A 19,598-nucleotide genomic window follows, 5' to 3' on the forward strand; every position below is an offset into this window, starting at 1 on the left:
TTGTACCATTGCATCTGGCTTATGTAAGTATACTGACAGTAAATACATTTTAAATTCACTACAGGTTGGTATAAAGGGATGAGTAAATAAGCATAAGAAAACTTTGACAACTGTCTTGTCTTGTTTGTGTTTTGTTATAAGTTCACTAACACTTCTCCGGGGACTGTATTTTGAAATCTGTCTTAGTGACATTCTTATGCATATAAACTCTGTATGATCTTGCATTTTTCTAAATGAGGAAACATGTTGCTATATTACATGGCACAAATTCATCAAAAATGTTGATAAAATAATAATAATATTTTGATGAGGTTAATTATGCATCTTGTTAAAACCATAATGTGTGTTAAAATTAAGGGCATAGCACTGAAGTATAGTGTATTGTTGATGCTGTTTTGTTTATAATAATGCTGGTTTAGCATTGCAAACATTTTTGACAAGAAATGTAATCAATGTAATCATGTTCTAAATTGAACCAAAGACAAATATATTACCTAGACAGACATTTGGAACATTTATTATCATGACATAGTCCAGTGTCCATTTAATGCATTATCAGTGATATAATTTGTTCCTTAATTACATTCCTTTCCAGATTAATTTATTGATTACAGTAGTTGCCTGCCGGTAACCTGGTGAATATTGACCATAAGTTGAAAATACTTGCATTGATAAGGCATGATTCCAGAAGTTCCTGAGGTTAAATCTTGCTAAAAGCTTGAAACACCAAACTGGATATCTATTGAACTATTTATGACACTGGTAAAATTTGTCATAGCTAATGGTAAGAGATTTTGATATTTATAGACCTGATGGACTTTAATGGTCTACATGCTATACTTGTCTGTTACAACAAATCAGTTTGATTTGGAATTGGGCTTGAAACATGCCAATCAGTTAAGTTTTTAACAGATGTGCAATAATCTGAGGTAAATAACTTAATTGGAGCTTCTAATAATTTTAACCCTTCACTGCGAAGGAATGTTTCTGAACCGAAGCATGACAAACAGGTAACGTTTGAAGTTGACAAGTATTGTCTACTTTTAATATGTTCTGTTCCTTGAAATATAAAAAAAAATAACTGTACACTTCTATTGCTTCTTGATTTCACAAGAATATATATATTTTACATGTTTTGTGACTTTTGCAAGAATCAAAAATAATGATATTTTGTTATAAAAACTCAATCACCTGTACTAAGTATTCTTGCATATGCATAGTATTAACACAACTAACAAAATTATGTAGTTGTGCAGGTGGCAGCTATATGGATAATGTTGTGCTTTAAATTGCACATATACCTACAGCTGGAGCACCTCTCTAGTGTGTCTGGCAAGCTTGATGGTTTAATTATTAAGCTTATGCACCATGCCTGATGATGATATATAAATACCTTTGTCAAGAACCATTTGGTAAGTGAACAATGATAGATAAAATATTACATTATTTGAATGTAGTGAAACCTCGATAAGTCAAGCCAAGTGCCATATGATTATTCTTGCTTGACTGGAATGTGTTTCAATAATGGTATATATAGTAAGCGTGTTACCTTAGGGGCACGGGAAAAATAAGACAAGTTGCACGCCGGATTGAGAACCGAGTTGTGTTTTGTCTAATTGGTCTCAGATTAAGAACTGAGTTGTCATTACATATATGCACACCGGATTGAGAACCGAGTTGTGTTTTGTCTTATTAGTCTCAGATTAAGAACTGAGTTGTCATTACATATATGCACACCGGATTGAGAACCGAGTTGTGTTTTGTCTTATTGGTCTCAGATTAAGAACTGAGTTGTCATTACATATATGCACGCCGGATTGAGAACCGAGTTGTGTTTTGTCTTATTAGTCTCAGATTAAGAACTGAGTTGTCATTACATATATGCACGCCGGATTAAGAACCGAGTTGTGTTTTGTCTTATTAGTCTCAGATTAAGAACCGAGTTGTGCTTGTCTTATTACTTTCAGATTAAGAACTGAGTTTCCATTGCATATATACACGCCGGATTAAGAACCGAGTTGTGTTGCCTTTACATGATGTTAATAATATATTCTGTTCACAGGGTTTCCTGATAAGCACATTGTACCTGAATCTTGTGGTATCCATGGTAGTGTAATTAATGTGATATCCACAAATGAAGTGATTTCCGTCACTTAAAGTGTGAGTCATAATTATAATGATTACTTTAATGTCTGCTATACATTTAGCACTTTGATTATTGTTTCTTAAGTAGTTCTGTTTATGCAATGCAGGCCTAAGGAGGCGGACCATGTGCATAAGACCTATTATTGTGATGCAGGTCTTTGGAGACGGACCATCATGTGTTATATAGACTATCCTTGCGAGGTTAGTTCTGTTCTGGTATTTGTGGTGTAGGTCTTTACAGACGCCATCATGTGTTATATAGACTATCCTTAAGAGGATTGGTCTGTTTTTGTTATTTGTGGTGTAGGTCTTTACAGACGCCATCATGTGTTATATAGACTATCCTTAAGAGGATTGGTCTGTTTTTGTTATTTGTGGTGTAGGTCTTTACAGACGCCATCATGTGTTATATAGACTATCCTTAAGAGGATTGGTCTGTTTTTGTTATTTGTGATGTAGGTCTTTACAGACGCCATCATGTGTTATATAGACTATCCTTAAGAGGATTGGTCTGTTTTTGTTATTTGTGGTGTAGGTCTTTACAGACGCCATCATGTGTTATATAGACTATCCTTAAGAGGATTGGTCTGTTTCTGTTATTTGTGATGTAGGTCTTTACAGACGCCATCATGTGTTATATAGACTATCCTTAAGAGGATTGGTCTGTTTTTGTTATTTGTGATGTAGGTCTTTACAGACGCCATCATGTGTTATATAGACTATCCTTAAGAGGATTGGTCTGTTTCTGTTATTTGTGATGTAGGTCTTTAGAGACGCCATCATGTGTTATATAGACTATCCTTAAGAGGATTGGTCTGTTTCTGTTATTTGTGATGTAGGTCTTTACAGACGCCATCATGTGTTATATAGACTATCCTTAAGAGGATTGGTCTGTTTTTGTTATTTGTGATGAAGGTCTTCAGAGACGCCATCATGTGTTACATAGACTTTCCTTAAGAGGATTGTTCTGTTTCTGTTATTTGTGATGAAGGTCTTCAGAGACGCCATCATGTGTTATATAGGCTTTCCTTAAGAGGATTGTTCTGTTTCTGTTATTTGTGATGTAGGTCTTCATAGACGCCATCATGTGTTACATAGACTTTCCTTAAGAGGATTGTTCTGTTTCTGTTATTGTGATGTAGGTCTTCACAGACGCCATCATATGTTATATAGACTACCCTTACGAGGCTAGTTCTGTTCTGTTATCTGTGATGTAGGTCTTACAGACGCCATCATGTGTTATATAGACTATCCTTAAGAGGATTGGTCTGCTTCTGTTATTTGTGATGTAGGTCTTACAGACGCCATCATGTGCTATATAGTCTATCCTTAAGAGGATTGTTCTGCTTCTGTTATTTGTGATGAAGGTCTTCAGAGATGCCATCATGTGTTATATAGTCCTTAAGAGGTATATCCTTAAGAGGTTAGCTTGAGACCTTGTTTGTCAAAAGCATGTTTTATGACCTTAAAGAGTAATGATCTCAAGGTTACCTTGAAAGGGTCACTTACATGCATACTTTCCAGAGGTCGCTGGTGAAATTACGGTTTCCAATAGAGCGGAGAGAGCAACTGTTCGGAATGCCTAGCTGAACGAATGCATGCTACAGGCTGCGCGACAACCTTGTCATGAAGGGCCAACTTCTGCGGTCGTTGCGCTGACAGCCACGAAAGAAGCCGTATCACCGTGGCTTTCGTATGAAGATTTGATATGGTAATGTGTGTTGTCTTATAGCAAAATTGGTGGCTAGTACACATTGATTATTACCATTTATTAATTTTATCATGTTGATAGAAAAAAATAATCAGCGGTTGTTAAAGGTCCTGCCAAGGAACAGCCATGTATTCTGCTTAATATATATTAAAAAAAAAAAAAAAAAAAAAAATACATTACAATATTTTGTAATGTCTTGATTGTCATTGTTTATTACTAAATTATTTAACGGCTATGTAAGCCGGATCTGTAATTGAGAGCACCTACTATGCCAATTGTAAATTAATTTCTCGTAACCTTATCATGTTACTTGAACGACAGTTGTGTTGTACTGATTCTATCACCTACTGGCTTAGTTCCAAGGAAAAATTATCACGTTCTCGTTACATTAAGGAACTTAGTATTTCCCATGTATGTTACAGAGCTTCTTAACAAGAGCTTGTGCTGTGTTGGAAGGTGGCTATGATCACGCATAGGGTGTGTCATGTTAACCTCTCACGAGTTGTACGCCTTCTTGCGCATGTGGGGAGCTTCACAGCCTACAGTGACGAAGCCAACTGTGAGTTTGTTCCATGTATTTGCTATTTAAACGACGCCAATCATCATTATTATATTGAGCGGTTGGTTAGTTTGGAATGCACCGCTCACGTAAGTCTTAACTTAAGGCATAAATGGCATAATACTTGCCTGAAAATAAATGAAATGTATTGATGGGTGAAGTTATTTACAAGCAAATATTAGATGGTGTTTTGTACACCAGTAATTACCTGCCCGCCGCTAGATGTCATCTATTTTACATAATTAATTTGACTAATATATAGTATCGATCATGGCGGTAAAACATGTACTTTTCGTACCATCGCACCTTAATAGTTTTAAAGCCTTACTGGCTGTGGATTTGTTAAATAATGACCTGACTTACTTGTACTAGGCTAGTCTGGTCATGCAATCTTGAGTTTAGTTATGTCATTACTATGATTCGACTATAAAATGAGGCCAATTACATATCTTGGTGTAAGTTAGTCTTAAACTACACCGGCCGTTTCCAACGGTTCTCGTGTTAATCACTTCAAAGGACCAGGGCCTGAGTGTATAGCTGGAGTATACAAAGTTCTTGTTCACTTTGCAGAAAAGAAAAGAACAAATGAACAGATGAAGTCTACCGCCACCAGTTGGAGGCGCGGCCTGCTTCGGCTGCGTTGACTGCGGCAGTCATCAAGTAGCAGCATGGATAGCAGAGACCTTCGGGACGAAAGGTCAAGGTCAGAATGGGCGAATGTAAGGACATCACTAGTCGCTGGTCCCCATCCCTAGGCATCGCTGTCAACTGGGCGTCAGACGGACTCAGAGCGTCACTTGAAGATAGCTTGTCATTGAACTTGTATTTTGAGATTCCGTTTAATAAACTGTATAATTAATAGTGGTATCCTGGTGTTTTTACTCTAACAATACATATTAAGTATGTTTGTAGGGGCCAGGGACAAGTGCTCAACACTTTCCGGCTTTTAAAATTACTTTCTTAATAAATCATAAAATATTGATGACATCGTAAATCATATAATATTAAAAAAAATATAAAAAAATATTATAGGACATTCTTACACAGATTGACTGAGCCCCACGGTAAGCTCAAGAAGGCTTGTGTTGCAGGTACTCAGACAACGATGTACATAATATACAAATACTTATATACATAGAAAACATCCATGACTCATCTGTGCTCATCACACCAATAAATGCCCTTACCGGGATTCGAACCCGGGACCGCGGCGTAGCAGGCAGGGTCACTCACTACGCGCTAGGCCAGGGTGGCTAGCCGAATGGCACAATCGCTCACGAAACGCTCACGAAACGAAGCGCTAGTAGATATCTATCTCTATCGCGCTTGCGTATTGGCGCGACAGAGCCAGCGGCGTATCGCTTTCGTTTGGCGTCGGAGAAATGCCATTCGGCTACGGGGCCAGTTCGGACCGGCGCTAGGCAAGGGTCGTCGGTCGTATATTTCATTTAAAACATGATGTTAACATATACCTTGTACCTTTTTACACTTGCACATTGTGTCTTCGAAAGACATTCAACGTAACAATTTTAATATCTTCCAATTATCAGCCCATATGGTGTTTTCATCCTTCAGAGATTCTCCCATTATTAACGGAGACGCCACCCCTCGCTAGATTTACTACTGCGCACAGCACATCAATTCTCGGAGTGACATGTGAACGGGTGTGTGGTATTGCGGGTCCTTTATTACATGCGATGGAAATATTCATAGTAGTGTGACAGCTTATTTATAGTAGTGTGACTACTGGAAAAGAATAAATCAAAAAAAAAATTGATTTGTTCCCTAGTTGTTTAAAACTAGGAGACTGACTGACTTGGTGAGACTTTTGACTTGCGATTGTTTGACTCCATTACACACTACAAAATAACATTTGAAAACATACGACAAATATCTGTTCTGAAATAAATAAATCACTTCATACAAATAAACGTCTTTGCTGGGTTAGAGTTAGAACCCAGGACCAATCGGATTCAATGAAACCACAATGAAATTCCTAAAGAGATACCACTATGTTACTATTATTACGCAAAAGTAATTTGTCATTTTTGCAATGATACGATAATATAACATATTGTTTTAAATATATAACTATGAAAGAAACATTTGAATGACAATATACTAGTTTCTTTACTTAAAATAATAATATTTTATGCAGTGCACGAAATTAGACACCACGAAATTAGAAGAAAAATATGGACAGTAAGTAGTTATGTTTAAAATTTCTATTTAATAAGTCAAAGAGAAAAATACAAAGTAAATGAATTGATCGTGACGCCACTCCTCAGCATTTTATAGTAATTCCATATTAGCAAATCGTTTTGACAGTCTATTATTTAGAACTCAGTAGAAAGGTTAATTTTGATATTATTGATATGATTGCCGATTGTGACGTTTTTACTGTCATACTGTGTAACGTAAATAAAATGATAAAATGGTATTCATACACACTTTATGCTCTTTTTTGATAGGACTTGTGTTGAATACGACTAAATAATAACAATTTCCTGGGATTGTGTGAGGAAATCCAATGGCAAGTGCATAAACTTAGTCATCGAGGCAGAGTTTACCTAAATACCTAACATGTGAGAATTAGGGAAGTATAACCGCAATATTGTTCAAGGAGTCTAACTGTACTCGTAAACAGATGACAATTTTCATGATACTTTAGCAAGGCTTTTCTTCCGTGGTGAAAAAAATTCCTGTTTGAGGTAGATCCCTTAGCCAATATGTTTGAAGCAATGTAAAGTCTGTACGGAAACGGAAAGAGAAATGTCATAGAATGAATGTGGCACTATGCATTCTGCTACCTTTCTCTTTCCGATTATAATATAAGTATACTTATTTATTACATTCAATCCTGAAATGAATTGATGTGATTTTAGACCAAGGACTCTTTTTGCGGAGTGCATCTAAAGCATAAACAGATAAAAAGAACTCACGACGCGAACTTATGATTTGTTTTTCTACGCCGCCGCACTAAATATACCTATAATGACATCAAACTTAAATATAGACCTCGTAAGCATGTTGATTACAGTTATCTAATGGAATAGTTTAATAGGCTGATATAATGGTTTGATAACTATTAAACCAACAATTTGATTGGTTCGTTTTCTTGGGCGTCGTCTTCGTAATTGTTTGTCTTAGGTTATATGTATGGGCGTCTTCTTTACCAATATTTTTACATGTATATTATTGTATGTCTTTCCCATCACAGAAACCATGTATTTTAATATTAGCTGTATTTATTTATATTCTCTAGGCTAGGGTTTTTTTTCTACAATATGTACATAAAAATAAAATATAAAAACACTTACAAACACATTATAAAAAACTTAACCTAGGGTGCCGCCAGCAGCGGGGCAGGGCCCAAGCTGCCGGTGGTTTAGGGCAGCAGAGAGAGGAACCGTCGGACTATCCGCGCTGTGTCCAAGATCACCGCCTTCTGTATCTGACCCTTGATCCAGCCACTTAGCGAGAGTCTCTCGAATCTTCTTTAACGATATTTTAAAAGTATTTTATTTTTATCACTTTATCTTTATCACGTAATGAATGAAACTCGTCAGTTCATCATACCTCAGGCTAATATCCTTAAAATCTTTTTGAGACGATGGAAAATATGTTATAGTGTATCAACAGTAAGAAATCATGATTAATAATTAGAGTAGCTTACATGAAGTAAAATATATGCCACGGTGACTACTTACCATCAGATTTAAATACCATAGGCGTCCTTACCCCTGCTCGTATGCCACCGATTTGATAATATGTATAAATAATAAGTATTAGGTACCTCTAATTTGACTCGCACTTGACCGATTTCTCTAATGATTATAACATCACGTTGGATACTGGATAGCCTCTACACAAAATATGAAAGGTGTTTAAAGAACATATGTATGTACCTTATCTTCAAAAGTCACCATACGTCTCGCTAGATAAATCTCCTACGAATAGTTCCTTTGTCCCGTCAATATGTCAAGCGCGTTTACGCGGGTGTCGACATAATGTCAAATTTATCCTCAACCCTAAATTCTGCTTTGACAGTAAATTATTGTCTAGTGTCAGAAACGAATGGGTAACGGGGAACAAAGAAGAATTGAGTGGGGAGATTAGGAAAAAGAACAAAGGGCGAGCTTTGATTGAAGTTTTGTAACACTATGGGCTATTGTTCGTACCTAGTAATTACATTTTCAAATTAAGTTAACCTGACAATTAATACAGCAGTTTTATGTTCCTACCTATTGATACAGGTAGGTACGATAGGTAAGTATTTGTAAGTTTTTTACTTCCTTATTTAAAAAAATAAACATTTGTCTAGATCAGAGAATTTCATGTTATAAGGCATACAACTTTAAATAATTGTTTATGCAAAAACATGAATCGGATATATGTCACTGTCAAAAATTACTTTTTTTAACCAATAACGGAACTCTAACAAAGTAAATAATTTGCATATAATTTTTTTTAAGGGGGCACACTATTGTCCAGTTATGGATACTTGAAGGTATTGCTATTATTTTACGTTAACTTGGTTTTAGGTATATATATATTTTTTATAATACTTTATATATTATATGAAAACTAGACACTGATTATCCCATTTAGCTATAAATAGCTCATAATGTTTGACGTACAACTGACAATTCGAATTGGGCCGAAGATCTCGATGGTATTTCAGGCTTGAAAAGTTGAAAATGTATATATCTTATTTACTTTTTTCCATGTACGTTCCTAGAAGAGAGTCTGCTCATCTCTACAACTTAAATAGAAAAGATTTCTTTCAAAATATTAATAAATTTATATGTCCATACTTCCATAGGAAAGTGTGTGTGTGTTTGTTTGTCCGTCTTTCACGGCAAAACGGAGCGACGAATTGACTTGTGGAGTAAGTGGAAATAGTTAATGGGATGGAGAGTGACATAGGCTACTTTTTGTCTCTTTCTAACCCCCCACTTCCTCGAAATGCGGGGGGGAGGGAGTTTGTATGAAGTATCTATTCCGCAATTTAACGCGAGCGAAGCCGCAGGCAAAAGCTAGTTTTTATTATACATCTTACCTGAGGTAAGCTCCAGAAGGCTTATGTTATGGGACTCAGACGGGACAAATATTATAGGAATACAAATTTAAAATTTAAATATTAAATACATAGAAATAAAGAACTCAAGAAGGTTAATATTATAAAAACGTTTTTCTTTCTTCACGTGCCATAGAAGTTGACTATGCGATTTGCGTTCAACTACAAGTTAATCGGGTGCAGAACTTCCTTTTTAACCGTTCAAAATAGGAGAGTTCCAATTCGACTGAATGTTTTTTTTTTTATTTATGTTATTCGATTTTTAGAAGTCGGTTATCTTAGTTTGTAAAAAGTTTCTTTTTGTATACCTAAATATGGACTTTTGGACAAGAAAAAAATCCTAACAAGGAAATATAATATTTGTTTCAATTATTAGACTTGACGATAGTACCTACTACTGACATTTAAAGTACCTCCCTTAGATATTCTTCGAAAAATATTCAAAAATGGTCGGTCGGCTTACAAAAAATTGACCATAATAGTTGTACATACACACTCCATTGTATTTCGACGAATTGACTCATTATGCACAAAAACCTTATTATTTACCTTATGTACTTGAATCATGTATATTAGGTAAAGTAAATAACGCAGTTGTTATAAAGGTAACCCAAGGCCACACACATTAGACAAACTCAAATTCTTGATTATATTATTGAACGATGATAAACAGGTGTAGGTACCGAAAAGCTGGAAAGGTCATATCAACAATATTGAATCAACTATACATAGGTAGCTCGAATCGAATCCTATTGCGATAAAAAACCGGCCAAGAGCGTGTCGGGTCACTCTCAGTGTAGGGTTCCGTAGTTTTCCGTATTTTTTTCAGAAACCTATCAAGTTCTAAATTATTTTCCTAGAAAGTCTTTAAATTCTACTTGTGTGATTTTATTCATATTTTTTAAACTTATGGTTTAAAAGTTAGATGGGGGTAGTGATGTGCAAGTTGCGGAAACTTTTCAAAAAAAATTTAAATTTCTTGAAAAATTCACGAAACTTTCACGAAAAATAAAGGGAATTTTAATTTGTGAAATGGCAAGTTTCCTTCCATACAATTGTCCATACAAAGTATGGAAAGTTTCCGAAGTTTTCCTATATGAAAATTTCAGAATTTTGGAAACTTTCCGTCGGCACATCAGTAGATGGGGGACACATTTTTTTTAACTTTTGGAGTGATTATTTACGAAAATATTAACAATATCAAAAAATGATTTACGTAAACCTTTATTCATTTGATTGATATACATATTGGTACCAAATTTCAGCTTTCTAGTGCTGACCGTCACTGAGATTATCCGCGAAAGGAGGGAAGGTCAGAACATGGCGAAACTATAAGGGTTCCTAGTTGACTACGGAACCCAAAAAACTTAGGTCGAACACTCATACAACCTGAAAAAAGCAAGTGATTCTTAACCTTATTGGTAATCTAATGAGTAGATATGTCATAATATAAGGGTTTCCAAAACTATCGAGGCGGAATCGGCTGTAGCCGACTAAAAATCGCTCGTTAGTATGAAGACGCTTACGTTACGCGTCGTCGTCGCTAGAGATGCAAAGAATAGTTGTTTGGCCGGATACCGGATACCGAATATTCGGCCTAAGCATCGGCCGAATATTCGGTATCCGGCCGCCGAATATTCGGACAGCAGAATTTTACCTACAATACCTACAATTTAAGCAGGGAGCGGACGCGTCGTGCAGGTTTTGACTTGTTTCGTAGTGAACTTCGCGCGGAGTCCGTTTTTGTTTAAGTAAATGTTTATTTTTTTTAATAATAAAGGGCTATGATTATAAGTATTATAACCGAAACTGTTTTTTTTTTACATTTAATTTGTTTACTCCAAAATCATTCAATCAAAAATAGCACATCCGGTATCCGGCCGGATAGAACGTCACTATCCGGTATCCGGCCGAATATTAAAATAAGGGCCGAATAGGCCGGATACCGAATAGTAACCGAATATTCGGTGCATCTCTAATCGTCGCTAAACGACGCCGTACCCATGTTCAATTGTTCATCTAACGAGAGTAGGTAACGAGCGATTTTTTGTCGGCGAAAGCCAATTCCGCGTCTTTCTTCAAAAAAAAAATATCTTATCGGCTAAAGTCAAATACGTAATTTTTGTCTCCGATATCCTATTCAGATCATATATTTAGAGCTGATTTTGACATAGGTATACCGGTTGTTTCCTGTAAAATGAGCAGTAAATTTAAATCTAGGCTCTAACTTGGCAAATTAATAAATTTTTGTTCAGCTTTTAAACATTATGACGTTTTTAGTTAAAAAAAATGGTGGGTAGGTAGATAAATATAATTGATATTTAACATGCATTAAACACAACAAAAGTCGTAATAATTTGCGTCGTAGGATAAACATAGACCAAGTAAAGTAAGTCAACAACATACAATTTGTTTTTAAAAGTTGCGGAGCAAACATTTTACACTTTGTAGAGCTTACATTTTAATTTAATGCTGAAGTTACAGGAAACACCCGACAAGATTAGTTTTGCATGAGATATGGTTCGGATATGTTAGTGTAAAAAATTACGTTTTTGTTTAAAAAATGTGCATGAAATAAGTACCAACCATTTATAAAAAATATATTTAATTGAATATTAGCACAATTACGTTACAAGTAGCTTGTTTTATTCAGGCTCTACGTGTCCGATTTCATTTTCTATTTCGGGATATTTTAGCTCAAAGATGAAAATCTACTGGACCTTTTGGTAGTGGGTAGTAGCTGTTTGAAACTTAGAGCTAAACCAAACTGATTGTTCAGTTTCTGCAAAAAAAATATTGAAGGATAGGTAGTTACTAATTTATACTACGATCACGACTTTAATTGTTGATTCACTTCTAGCTGGTTTTATACTGGACATCTCATAGTTAAGCATAGTTAAAGTATGACGTTCCAGTATAAAATGACTTAGAAGTGGACCAACAATTAAAGTCCGTGACTGTATAGTTCGGGAAATATAATTTGAACGTTTACTATATAGCAAAGACTAATGTAATAAAGTCTAAGAAAAAAACGTACCTCAAAGCCAAAAAGGTACGGTACAAAGAAAAAAAGGTACGGTGGCCTAATGGCGTTACACCTTTGGGGAACGCTCGGCTAGAGGGCGCTAGTATTCATATTTGACATTTTAACACATATATCAAGCTAAGAACATGAGCCAAATTGTCAAAACTGAGGTTCAAATGTTTTAAGCTTGTGTCGAGACTCGAGAGATGGCAATCTGTGCACTGTGATTACCTGATTACACATTTTACTTTGACAGTAACTCTCTATAATACTCGATCCTCTTTGCTATATAGTAAACGTAAATAGTAACCGTTCAAATTATATTTCCCGAACTATACTAATTCACCATCAAACATATCGGAACTGCCAAAGCTCTCACGAATATCAAAACACGCCTGTATTGTCAAGACGTTAGAGTGCGTGGTCCGATACCTATTTATGAGATTTTTGGTAGCTCCGATATATTTGATGCCGACTGTACTTATTTTTTGATTGATTGGCCGGACTTTAAGCAATTTTATTTTATACTTCATTCCGTAGTTTATGACAATTATGACTCTGAGCAAATAAAATCTAGGTACACAAAGTCTCGTCAATAATAGGCAGTAAATATTTTCACACGAGTGGACCAAGTTGTTAGCCACACTTACACATCCATAAACAAGTCACAATTTAAATTATACCGATGATATAAGACAATACAGTTTATTATGCCTTGGAGCAGAACATGGCATTACATTAACGATAAACGACCCCTGATTTCAATGTTCACGCAAAGAATCAAATTCAAAGCATTGCTTTAAAACTCTACCAACCTTGCCTAAATAAGTTTTTATTCATCTCTACATTTCCTGATTATAAATTAAACCCATTCATCAAATGAACACCGTAAAACAATTAATTATGTAGCGTCAATAAAATTTGATTACAAATTAGAAACGTGATGGAGAAACATTTATTTGTGTGGGCGATTTCTATAATTACAATTAAATAATCATTTCCAAACTTTACACGTGCTGCGCATTAATATGAACTTTAATATTTTAGTCATAAAACGAGTCTCCCAAACAAAAAGTCCGTTAAAAAATACCGAATACTCGAACCGACCGGATCTGGCCGCCTGCGCCGTGATCATTTTGATTCGAAATCGCGCCATTATTTTTCTCGCCCGTTTCAGAACACGCGACGTTTCCTGACTCTCCTCCTTTCATTCATCCGCGTTTAAATCAATGAATGTTACATTGAATAAGTTATATTGAATGTCTAGATCGTTCTGTCTCTATTGATATCAGTTTTATCAAAAACTTTGCAGTTAATCGCAAATTGGACCTGTATTGTGGTAGGTAATCCAAAACGGCGCTTCCGCCAATCGCAGGCGGCTATGTCGTGATATTCGCGCGCTCCGATTGGTTGGAAATGACGTGATAGCTATTTTGGTGCTTGGCGAGTACGCGCGCGCGACCCGCGCATGTGTGAGTTGGAAGCTCGTACGCGGCATGTGGGTGTGTGCGTGTGTTGTCGAGGCGCGTTGGTCTGTTTACCGAGCGAGGCAGCAGCCGGCGCGCGCACCGAGCACGGACTCACGTGCGAAACAAGAGTTTCCAGCGCTGCTGAATTGTAATAGCTTTCCATGGTGTTTTCCTTTCAGTTTATCGGTGCTAATTCGTTCCGGGCGTAAACCGAACATTGTGTGTGCCGTTCGAAAACTCCGAGTTTGATATTCGTGCGGCTAATAAAAATTATACGTGTTTTCGGGCGGATGCGATGAATAAATTTTGCAAATCGAGTCAGTGTGTCGAAAAGTTTCGTGAGAGCTATGCTTTGATCGGTCGACGAGTGGTAGTGGATGTTGTTGGAGTTCTTTTGGTGATATCAGTGAGCTCGAGGCTGTGCAGGCTGTTGCTGTGGCCTCTGGGACTCGGAGACATCAGTGTTGGGATCATCTCACACTTGTTACTCCGCGAGCCTACTGCCGGCGTCTGAGGTAAATAAATACAAACCGTCTTCCGCTACAAGTGATGTGTTTTGCTTAATGCTTTCGATATTTTCTTTCTGCAATCGCTTATCATTCTTATCTTTATTACTAACATCCTTAACAATCCACTTTATTTCTTTTTAAGGTGAAGTAACTTTTATGAGCTTGGCATGCATGTATTTTTAAGCATTAATTTTATGAGAAAGCTAATTATTGTCATTATACTACCTACAGCAATTAACAAACAAAATTTCATGGTCACTCACTACATATGCATGTTCATTTAATTAAAATTTCAATTGTTCCAATCCGCTTTACTTTGCTGCCATTTGCCGAAATACTTGTATGTAGAAGGTAGCTGGTAGAGTTTCTTTAGTAAATAGAGTTAGTCAGATTTTAACAAACAGTTTTTCAGAAACACATTATGATCTTCTGGAGTGTTGGATTGGAAATTGGATAATTAAATCATCTCGATAAATTGATATTCAATTCATTCACTTTGCTTAGTTATATTATAGGATTATTATTTACAATTAAACGCAAATACACACAACACATTTTTGTCATATGAGTGTTTGATTGATCAGTTTCTCTTGTCCAGCAATGTTTACCTAGTTGTAAACATATATACTATGAACATAAATAGGTACATATGTATAATCTTTGTACCACCGAAATAGGTTCATCAAAACTATTTAAAACTAAAAATAATATTTGGCTACACAATATTTTTTTCGTCAATTTGAGTCTAGGATTCCGGTAATGATTTTCCTGTGATCATTCGTCAGAAAACTATACGACAGAGTTGCTTGTCTCAAATAAGTCAAATTAAGATTTATCATTCTAACAAGTATGTGTGTACATCTTTTTATTTTTGTTCTATCACTACCTGTGAGTTCCTGTAATTGGCTCTTTGTTTCTTATATTTGTTGTATTATCTGTGTAAACAGCTGTTGGTACTCCTTAAATAAATGATAATAAATAATAAATAATAAATAATCATTGTAACCTAATGGTTTCAAAACAGACTTTAGTAGCGACTTTAAGCGTTGACTCCATAAATCAAATGTTTAAGCAATATCTATTTATCTTTTCATATTTTTAACAAAAATCATATAAATATAATTTAATCGTTTTATTTAAATATTTATTTGCAAGTTCAATGCACATCGAATATATTACCAGGGTATAGAGCACGTTAACAATAAGCCGAGTAAACTTGAACTGCTAAACCATTAATCAAATACAAAATAAGTACATTCTATTGTCCAAGCCCCAATGAAGAGACCATACGTGACAAGAATGATTTAACACCAATATTATTACCAGTATTACCACGCGGCTGTAATAACCAAGTATGAATTAATTATTTTGCAAGGCCTCATACATAGCTTACTAAACTTAAAACTTTAATTAAAATTTGCTGTTTCTCGAAATGAATTTCGATGAAGTGTTTCCTTTTTGAGAAATCGAAAATAAGATATTGACCCTTCAGTTTTAAGTATTCGTGCTAGTATATTCTCAAGTATAAGCAGTAACATAATTATTAATTATACTTACATCATTATGACGAAACAGATACATTTTTACCGGCGAAAATATTAAATATTCTTTGGCTTTGCCGCAGTCCGAACGAACCATGGTAAAGAACAGGAACCTATTATTTTCAAACCTTTTCTAGTTTTTTTAACGAAAAGGTTGTGTAGATTTTAACCGTCGTTATTTTAAATAGGTATATGTCAGCCGAAAGTCAATAAAAATTACTATTGTGTAAATGTATATCACGTTCAATAATTCTTAAACAAGTGAAAAGTACAGTAATTCTTTGTTTTAAATATGAAACTAAACAAATGACAAGCAATTGAAAACCAAATAGCCAAGAGTCGACACGCACACCGTGCTGAAGGAACAATGATCAATAGCAAATAAATAATGTTTTATGACTAGAAAAACCAAGGGAATTATTGTTTGTAGTAGAAGTGAGATTACTTGAGTGGGTAATACTAGATATGAAATACAAGAGAATTATACGAACGACTACATAACAATCTCTGAAGACTGGAGGTAAAAATAATATTTTAATCTTATATCAAAGCAAATTTAAAACTTCTGGACGCTTACTGGGAACAATAACATATATTATTAATATATCTCCCGATAATATAGGTACTGATTTAAAAACAAATAAGTAACTACAAATTAATATTCTGTAAATATATATTAATAAATTAATATTCATAGCGATAAAACCTCTAAATATAGTGCAGTATTTAGACAAAACAACAGGGTTTAATAATGCCAACTTTTCTGTAATAAAAAATTGCAAAAAATTGTGATGCTGATGCTGACTGACGGCCCTGATAAAAAGAATTTTCGTATCCATATATTGCCTTATTTGAAAGCTCTATAGATTTGTCTATAGGTACCACAACAGTCGGCAATGTAATGAATAATTTCTAACTTCTTCTATATCCAACCCTTAACCTCTAGTCCTTGGTCCATTTCGACGTTTCTAGGAACGAAGAGGGAAAAACGTAGTTTGATGACTATTCTTTGAATCCAAATGAAGAAATCAAAGATCTATTTGGTATGACCACTATGCCCTCATTTAATTTAGAGTGTAGACCATAGAAGTTATGTAAGTAATTAAAAGGCCTAAAAATAAAGTGGCAGTGTCTAGGGTCATGCTATATTTGGCGAACGGCCTCGTGTTAATTTTGAATAATAATATAAACGCGTTTTAAGACCATTTAGGTATTACATACTCATACGTAGCCCCTACCCTTTCATCCCGTGGGTGTCGTAGAAGGCGACTGTGGGATATGTGTTAAATTGTGGCGTAGGCGAGAGGCTGGCAACCTGTCACTGCAATGTCACAGTTTCGTTTTCTTTCAACCCCTTATTTGCCAAGAGTGGCACTGAAACTTGAGTAGTTTCACGTGCTCTGCCTACCCCTTCATGGGATACAGGCGTGATTGTATGTATGTATGTATGTATACTCATACGTCGCTTAAAAAGCAAAGTAAATTCTCGAAATTATGAAAATCGCACTTGTAAAGCGTGATACTAAACATCAAATTATCTAAAGACCAAACTCTAATTTACAATAACATCTGTACCTACTATAGATAAGTATCGAAATGCTAAAATATACTTTTTAGGTCAAATTATTTTTTTTGCTAAATTTGCTTGTCTTATAACATTGTTTTAGCCTCACAAATGCATTATTAAAATATTTCGGTTTTGCTCATGTCACGCCGTGTATAGGTACTACGTTATGTTTTAAATAACGGTACATACTAAATAATTATGGTGCATGTTGTATAAATATGTCTTTATGCATGTAAATTGAAAAGTGGTAATAAATAAAGTGAATTTACATTTTATTCCCCTTTGAAAGAGACTTTATCTAAAATGACGCACCTCTTAATACTAATATATGGACAGTTGGTTATGTCAAAGTTTCCTCTGTCGTCCTGTGGTATGTATTCTAGCGGCCTATCCTGAAATACCTGAATATATTACGCATTTTCAATTGATACAAATGTTAAGTGGTGGGTTTTCCTTTTGTAATTTTATCTGGTGTTTACAATTTGTAAAGAGATTATCAAAAGCTATTGACGTAAGTTATACCTATCTAATCGATAACTTATACTGACTGGCAAAACATTGATGGTTATTAGTTTACACTACCTAATTTTATTAAATAATAGTACGACTAAATTAACATAAATTATAAGTATAGGAAGTAAAGATTACACTAAAGCAGGTATATGCTTTTTGAAATATATTTTGGTCATACACATGTATGTATGTGGATGCTTATTCATTTTACTGTTCCTAATCTGAATTAAGGTCTTGAAACATTAACCATACGGATATGGTACAAGCCAAATAAAATTTTATTAAGCACTTACTTACCTGCATAGGCTGCATGCACAGTATGCACACCCAATTTTCTTTTACTTTCGCGGAATATGCATTAAGTAAATAATCTGATTCACAGAGTATTTGTCATTCATATTCCCATTATTCGGTTTTCACTGTTTGTTGTTATTTACAATTATTTTACTTGACTTATGTTGAGCGGTACATATACCGTGGTTCCTTTTTCTGTTTTTGTCGACCTCCCTATTTTTCGACGCAGTCACATGCATCATTGTTAATAGCGATAACTCAACAAAAGAAAAATGAAAAAGTAATCACGGTCTATGGTCCCGGTCAATATAAGTTTAGTTAAACTAACCACGAATCATTCAAAGCTCTTATTATTATTTTACCAGGACCAAATTTTCTTGAAATAGGTACAGGAAGAAAATTACATAATAATTGTCATGTTTGCCGACTTTCGTTTTATGTACAAACGAACCAATGTCCAAAAACATAAACCCCAATACAACAAAACAATCAATTCAAAAGAAGAATTTCATAATTTACGAACGCGACATATGCAACCGTTTCACGAAGTTGGACAGTTCATGAATGGTCCTGCGCCCACACGTCTGTTTTTATAGCCCACGGCTCGAAAATAATTGTTTTAACAGTACTGTCCTCGGTCCCAATAGAGGTCGAGCGTGCATAGTGCACGAAGACAGGATAAAAAGATGATTCTGGAATAGTCAATTCGGTAGGTACAGTCAAGTCTAAAAACGAGGGTGTACAATAATTGGCCAAAAATAATAATGTCCTAATTCGTCGATATTAGACTGTAGGTACTTTAACATATTTAAGCGTCTTTTCGAATACAGCTAGTATTATACTTATATTGACCGGGATTTTGACCTAGATTACCTTTTTGATTTTTACCGAGATCCCGATATTTCGACGCAAAATAACCATTACAATTTTTGGGATTTGATGGTAGCATCCATTAAACGATAGAGAGAGAAATTTGCTTGTTAATAAAAAACGGGAGACAGGTATACACATTTTTTATTTTGCACTTTGACCTTGACCAAAGTTTCGTCAATGCGTTTGCTTAGTATTTTTCTTATTTAGTTTTTGAATCTGACAAATGTGTTAATTCATCTAGATTTTATTATCTTTCTAATCTTACGAGTAGACAAATGCAGTCGTAACACGCCTCTATTTCGTTTACTCGAT

The 19,598-nt window shown here is 35.1% G+C and overlaps 1 protein-coding gene and 1 long non-coding RNA gene across 3 annotated transcripts in view; both read left to right on the plus strand.

Annotated features, from left to right (window-relative positions):
- The first annotated feature begins 3,417 nt into the window (after positions 1 to 3,417).
- LOC125235285 lies at positions 3,418 to 4,572 on the plus strand. The gene is made up of 2 exons (XR_007178065.1): positions 3,418 to 3,856; positions 4,279 to 4,572. It is a non-coding gene; the product is annotated as an uncharacterized LOC125235285 (long non-coding RNA).
- Positions 4,573 to 13,890: 9,318 nt separating this feature from the next.
- Positions 13,891 to 19,598, plus strand: part of LOC125235653 (activating transcription factor 3) — a 94,457-nt gene continuing 88,749 nt past the window's right edge. For both annotated transcript variants that reach the window (XM_048142260.1, XM_048142261.1), the window contains exon 1: positions 13,891 to 14,504. The gene's annotated coding sequence lies outside the window, so the exon portion shown is untranslated. The remainder of the gene's footprint in view (positions 14,505 to 19,598) is intronic.

The sequence above is a fragment of the Leguminivora glycinivorella genome, chromosome 17, assembly GCF_023078275.1.
Source record: "Leguminivora glycinivorella isolate SPB_JAAS2020 chromosome 17, LegGlyc_1.1, whole genome shotgun sequence".
In the NCBI taxonomy this organism is placed as follows: domain Eukaryota; kingdom Metazoa; phylum Arthropoda; class Insecta; order Lepidoptera; family Tortricidae; genus Leguminivora; species Leguminivora glycinivorella.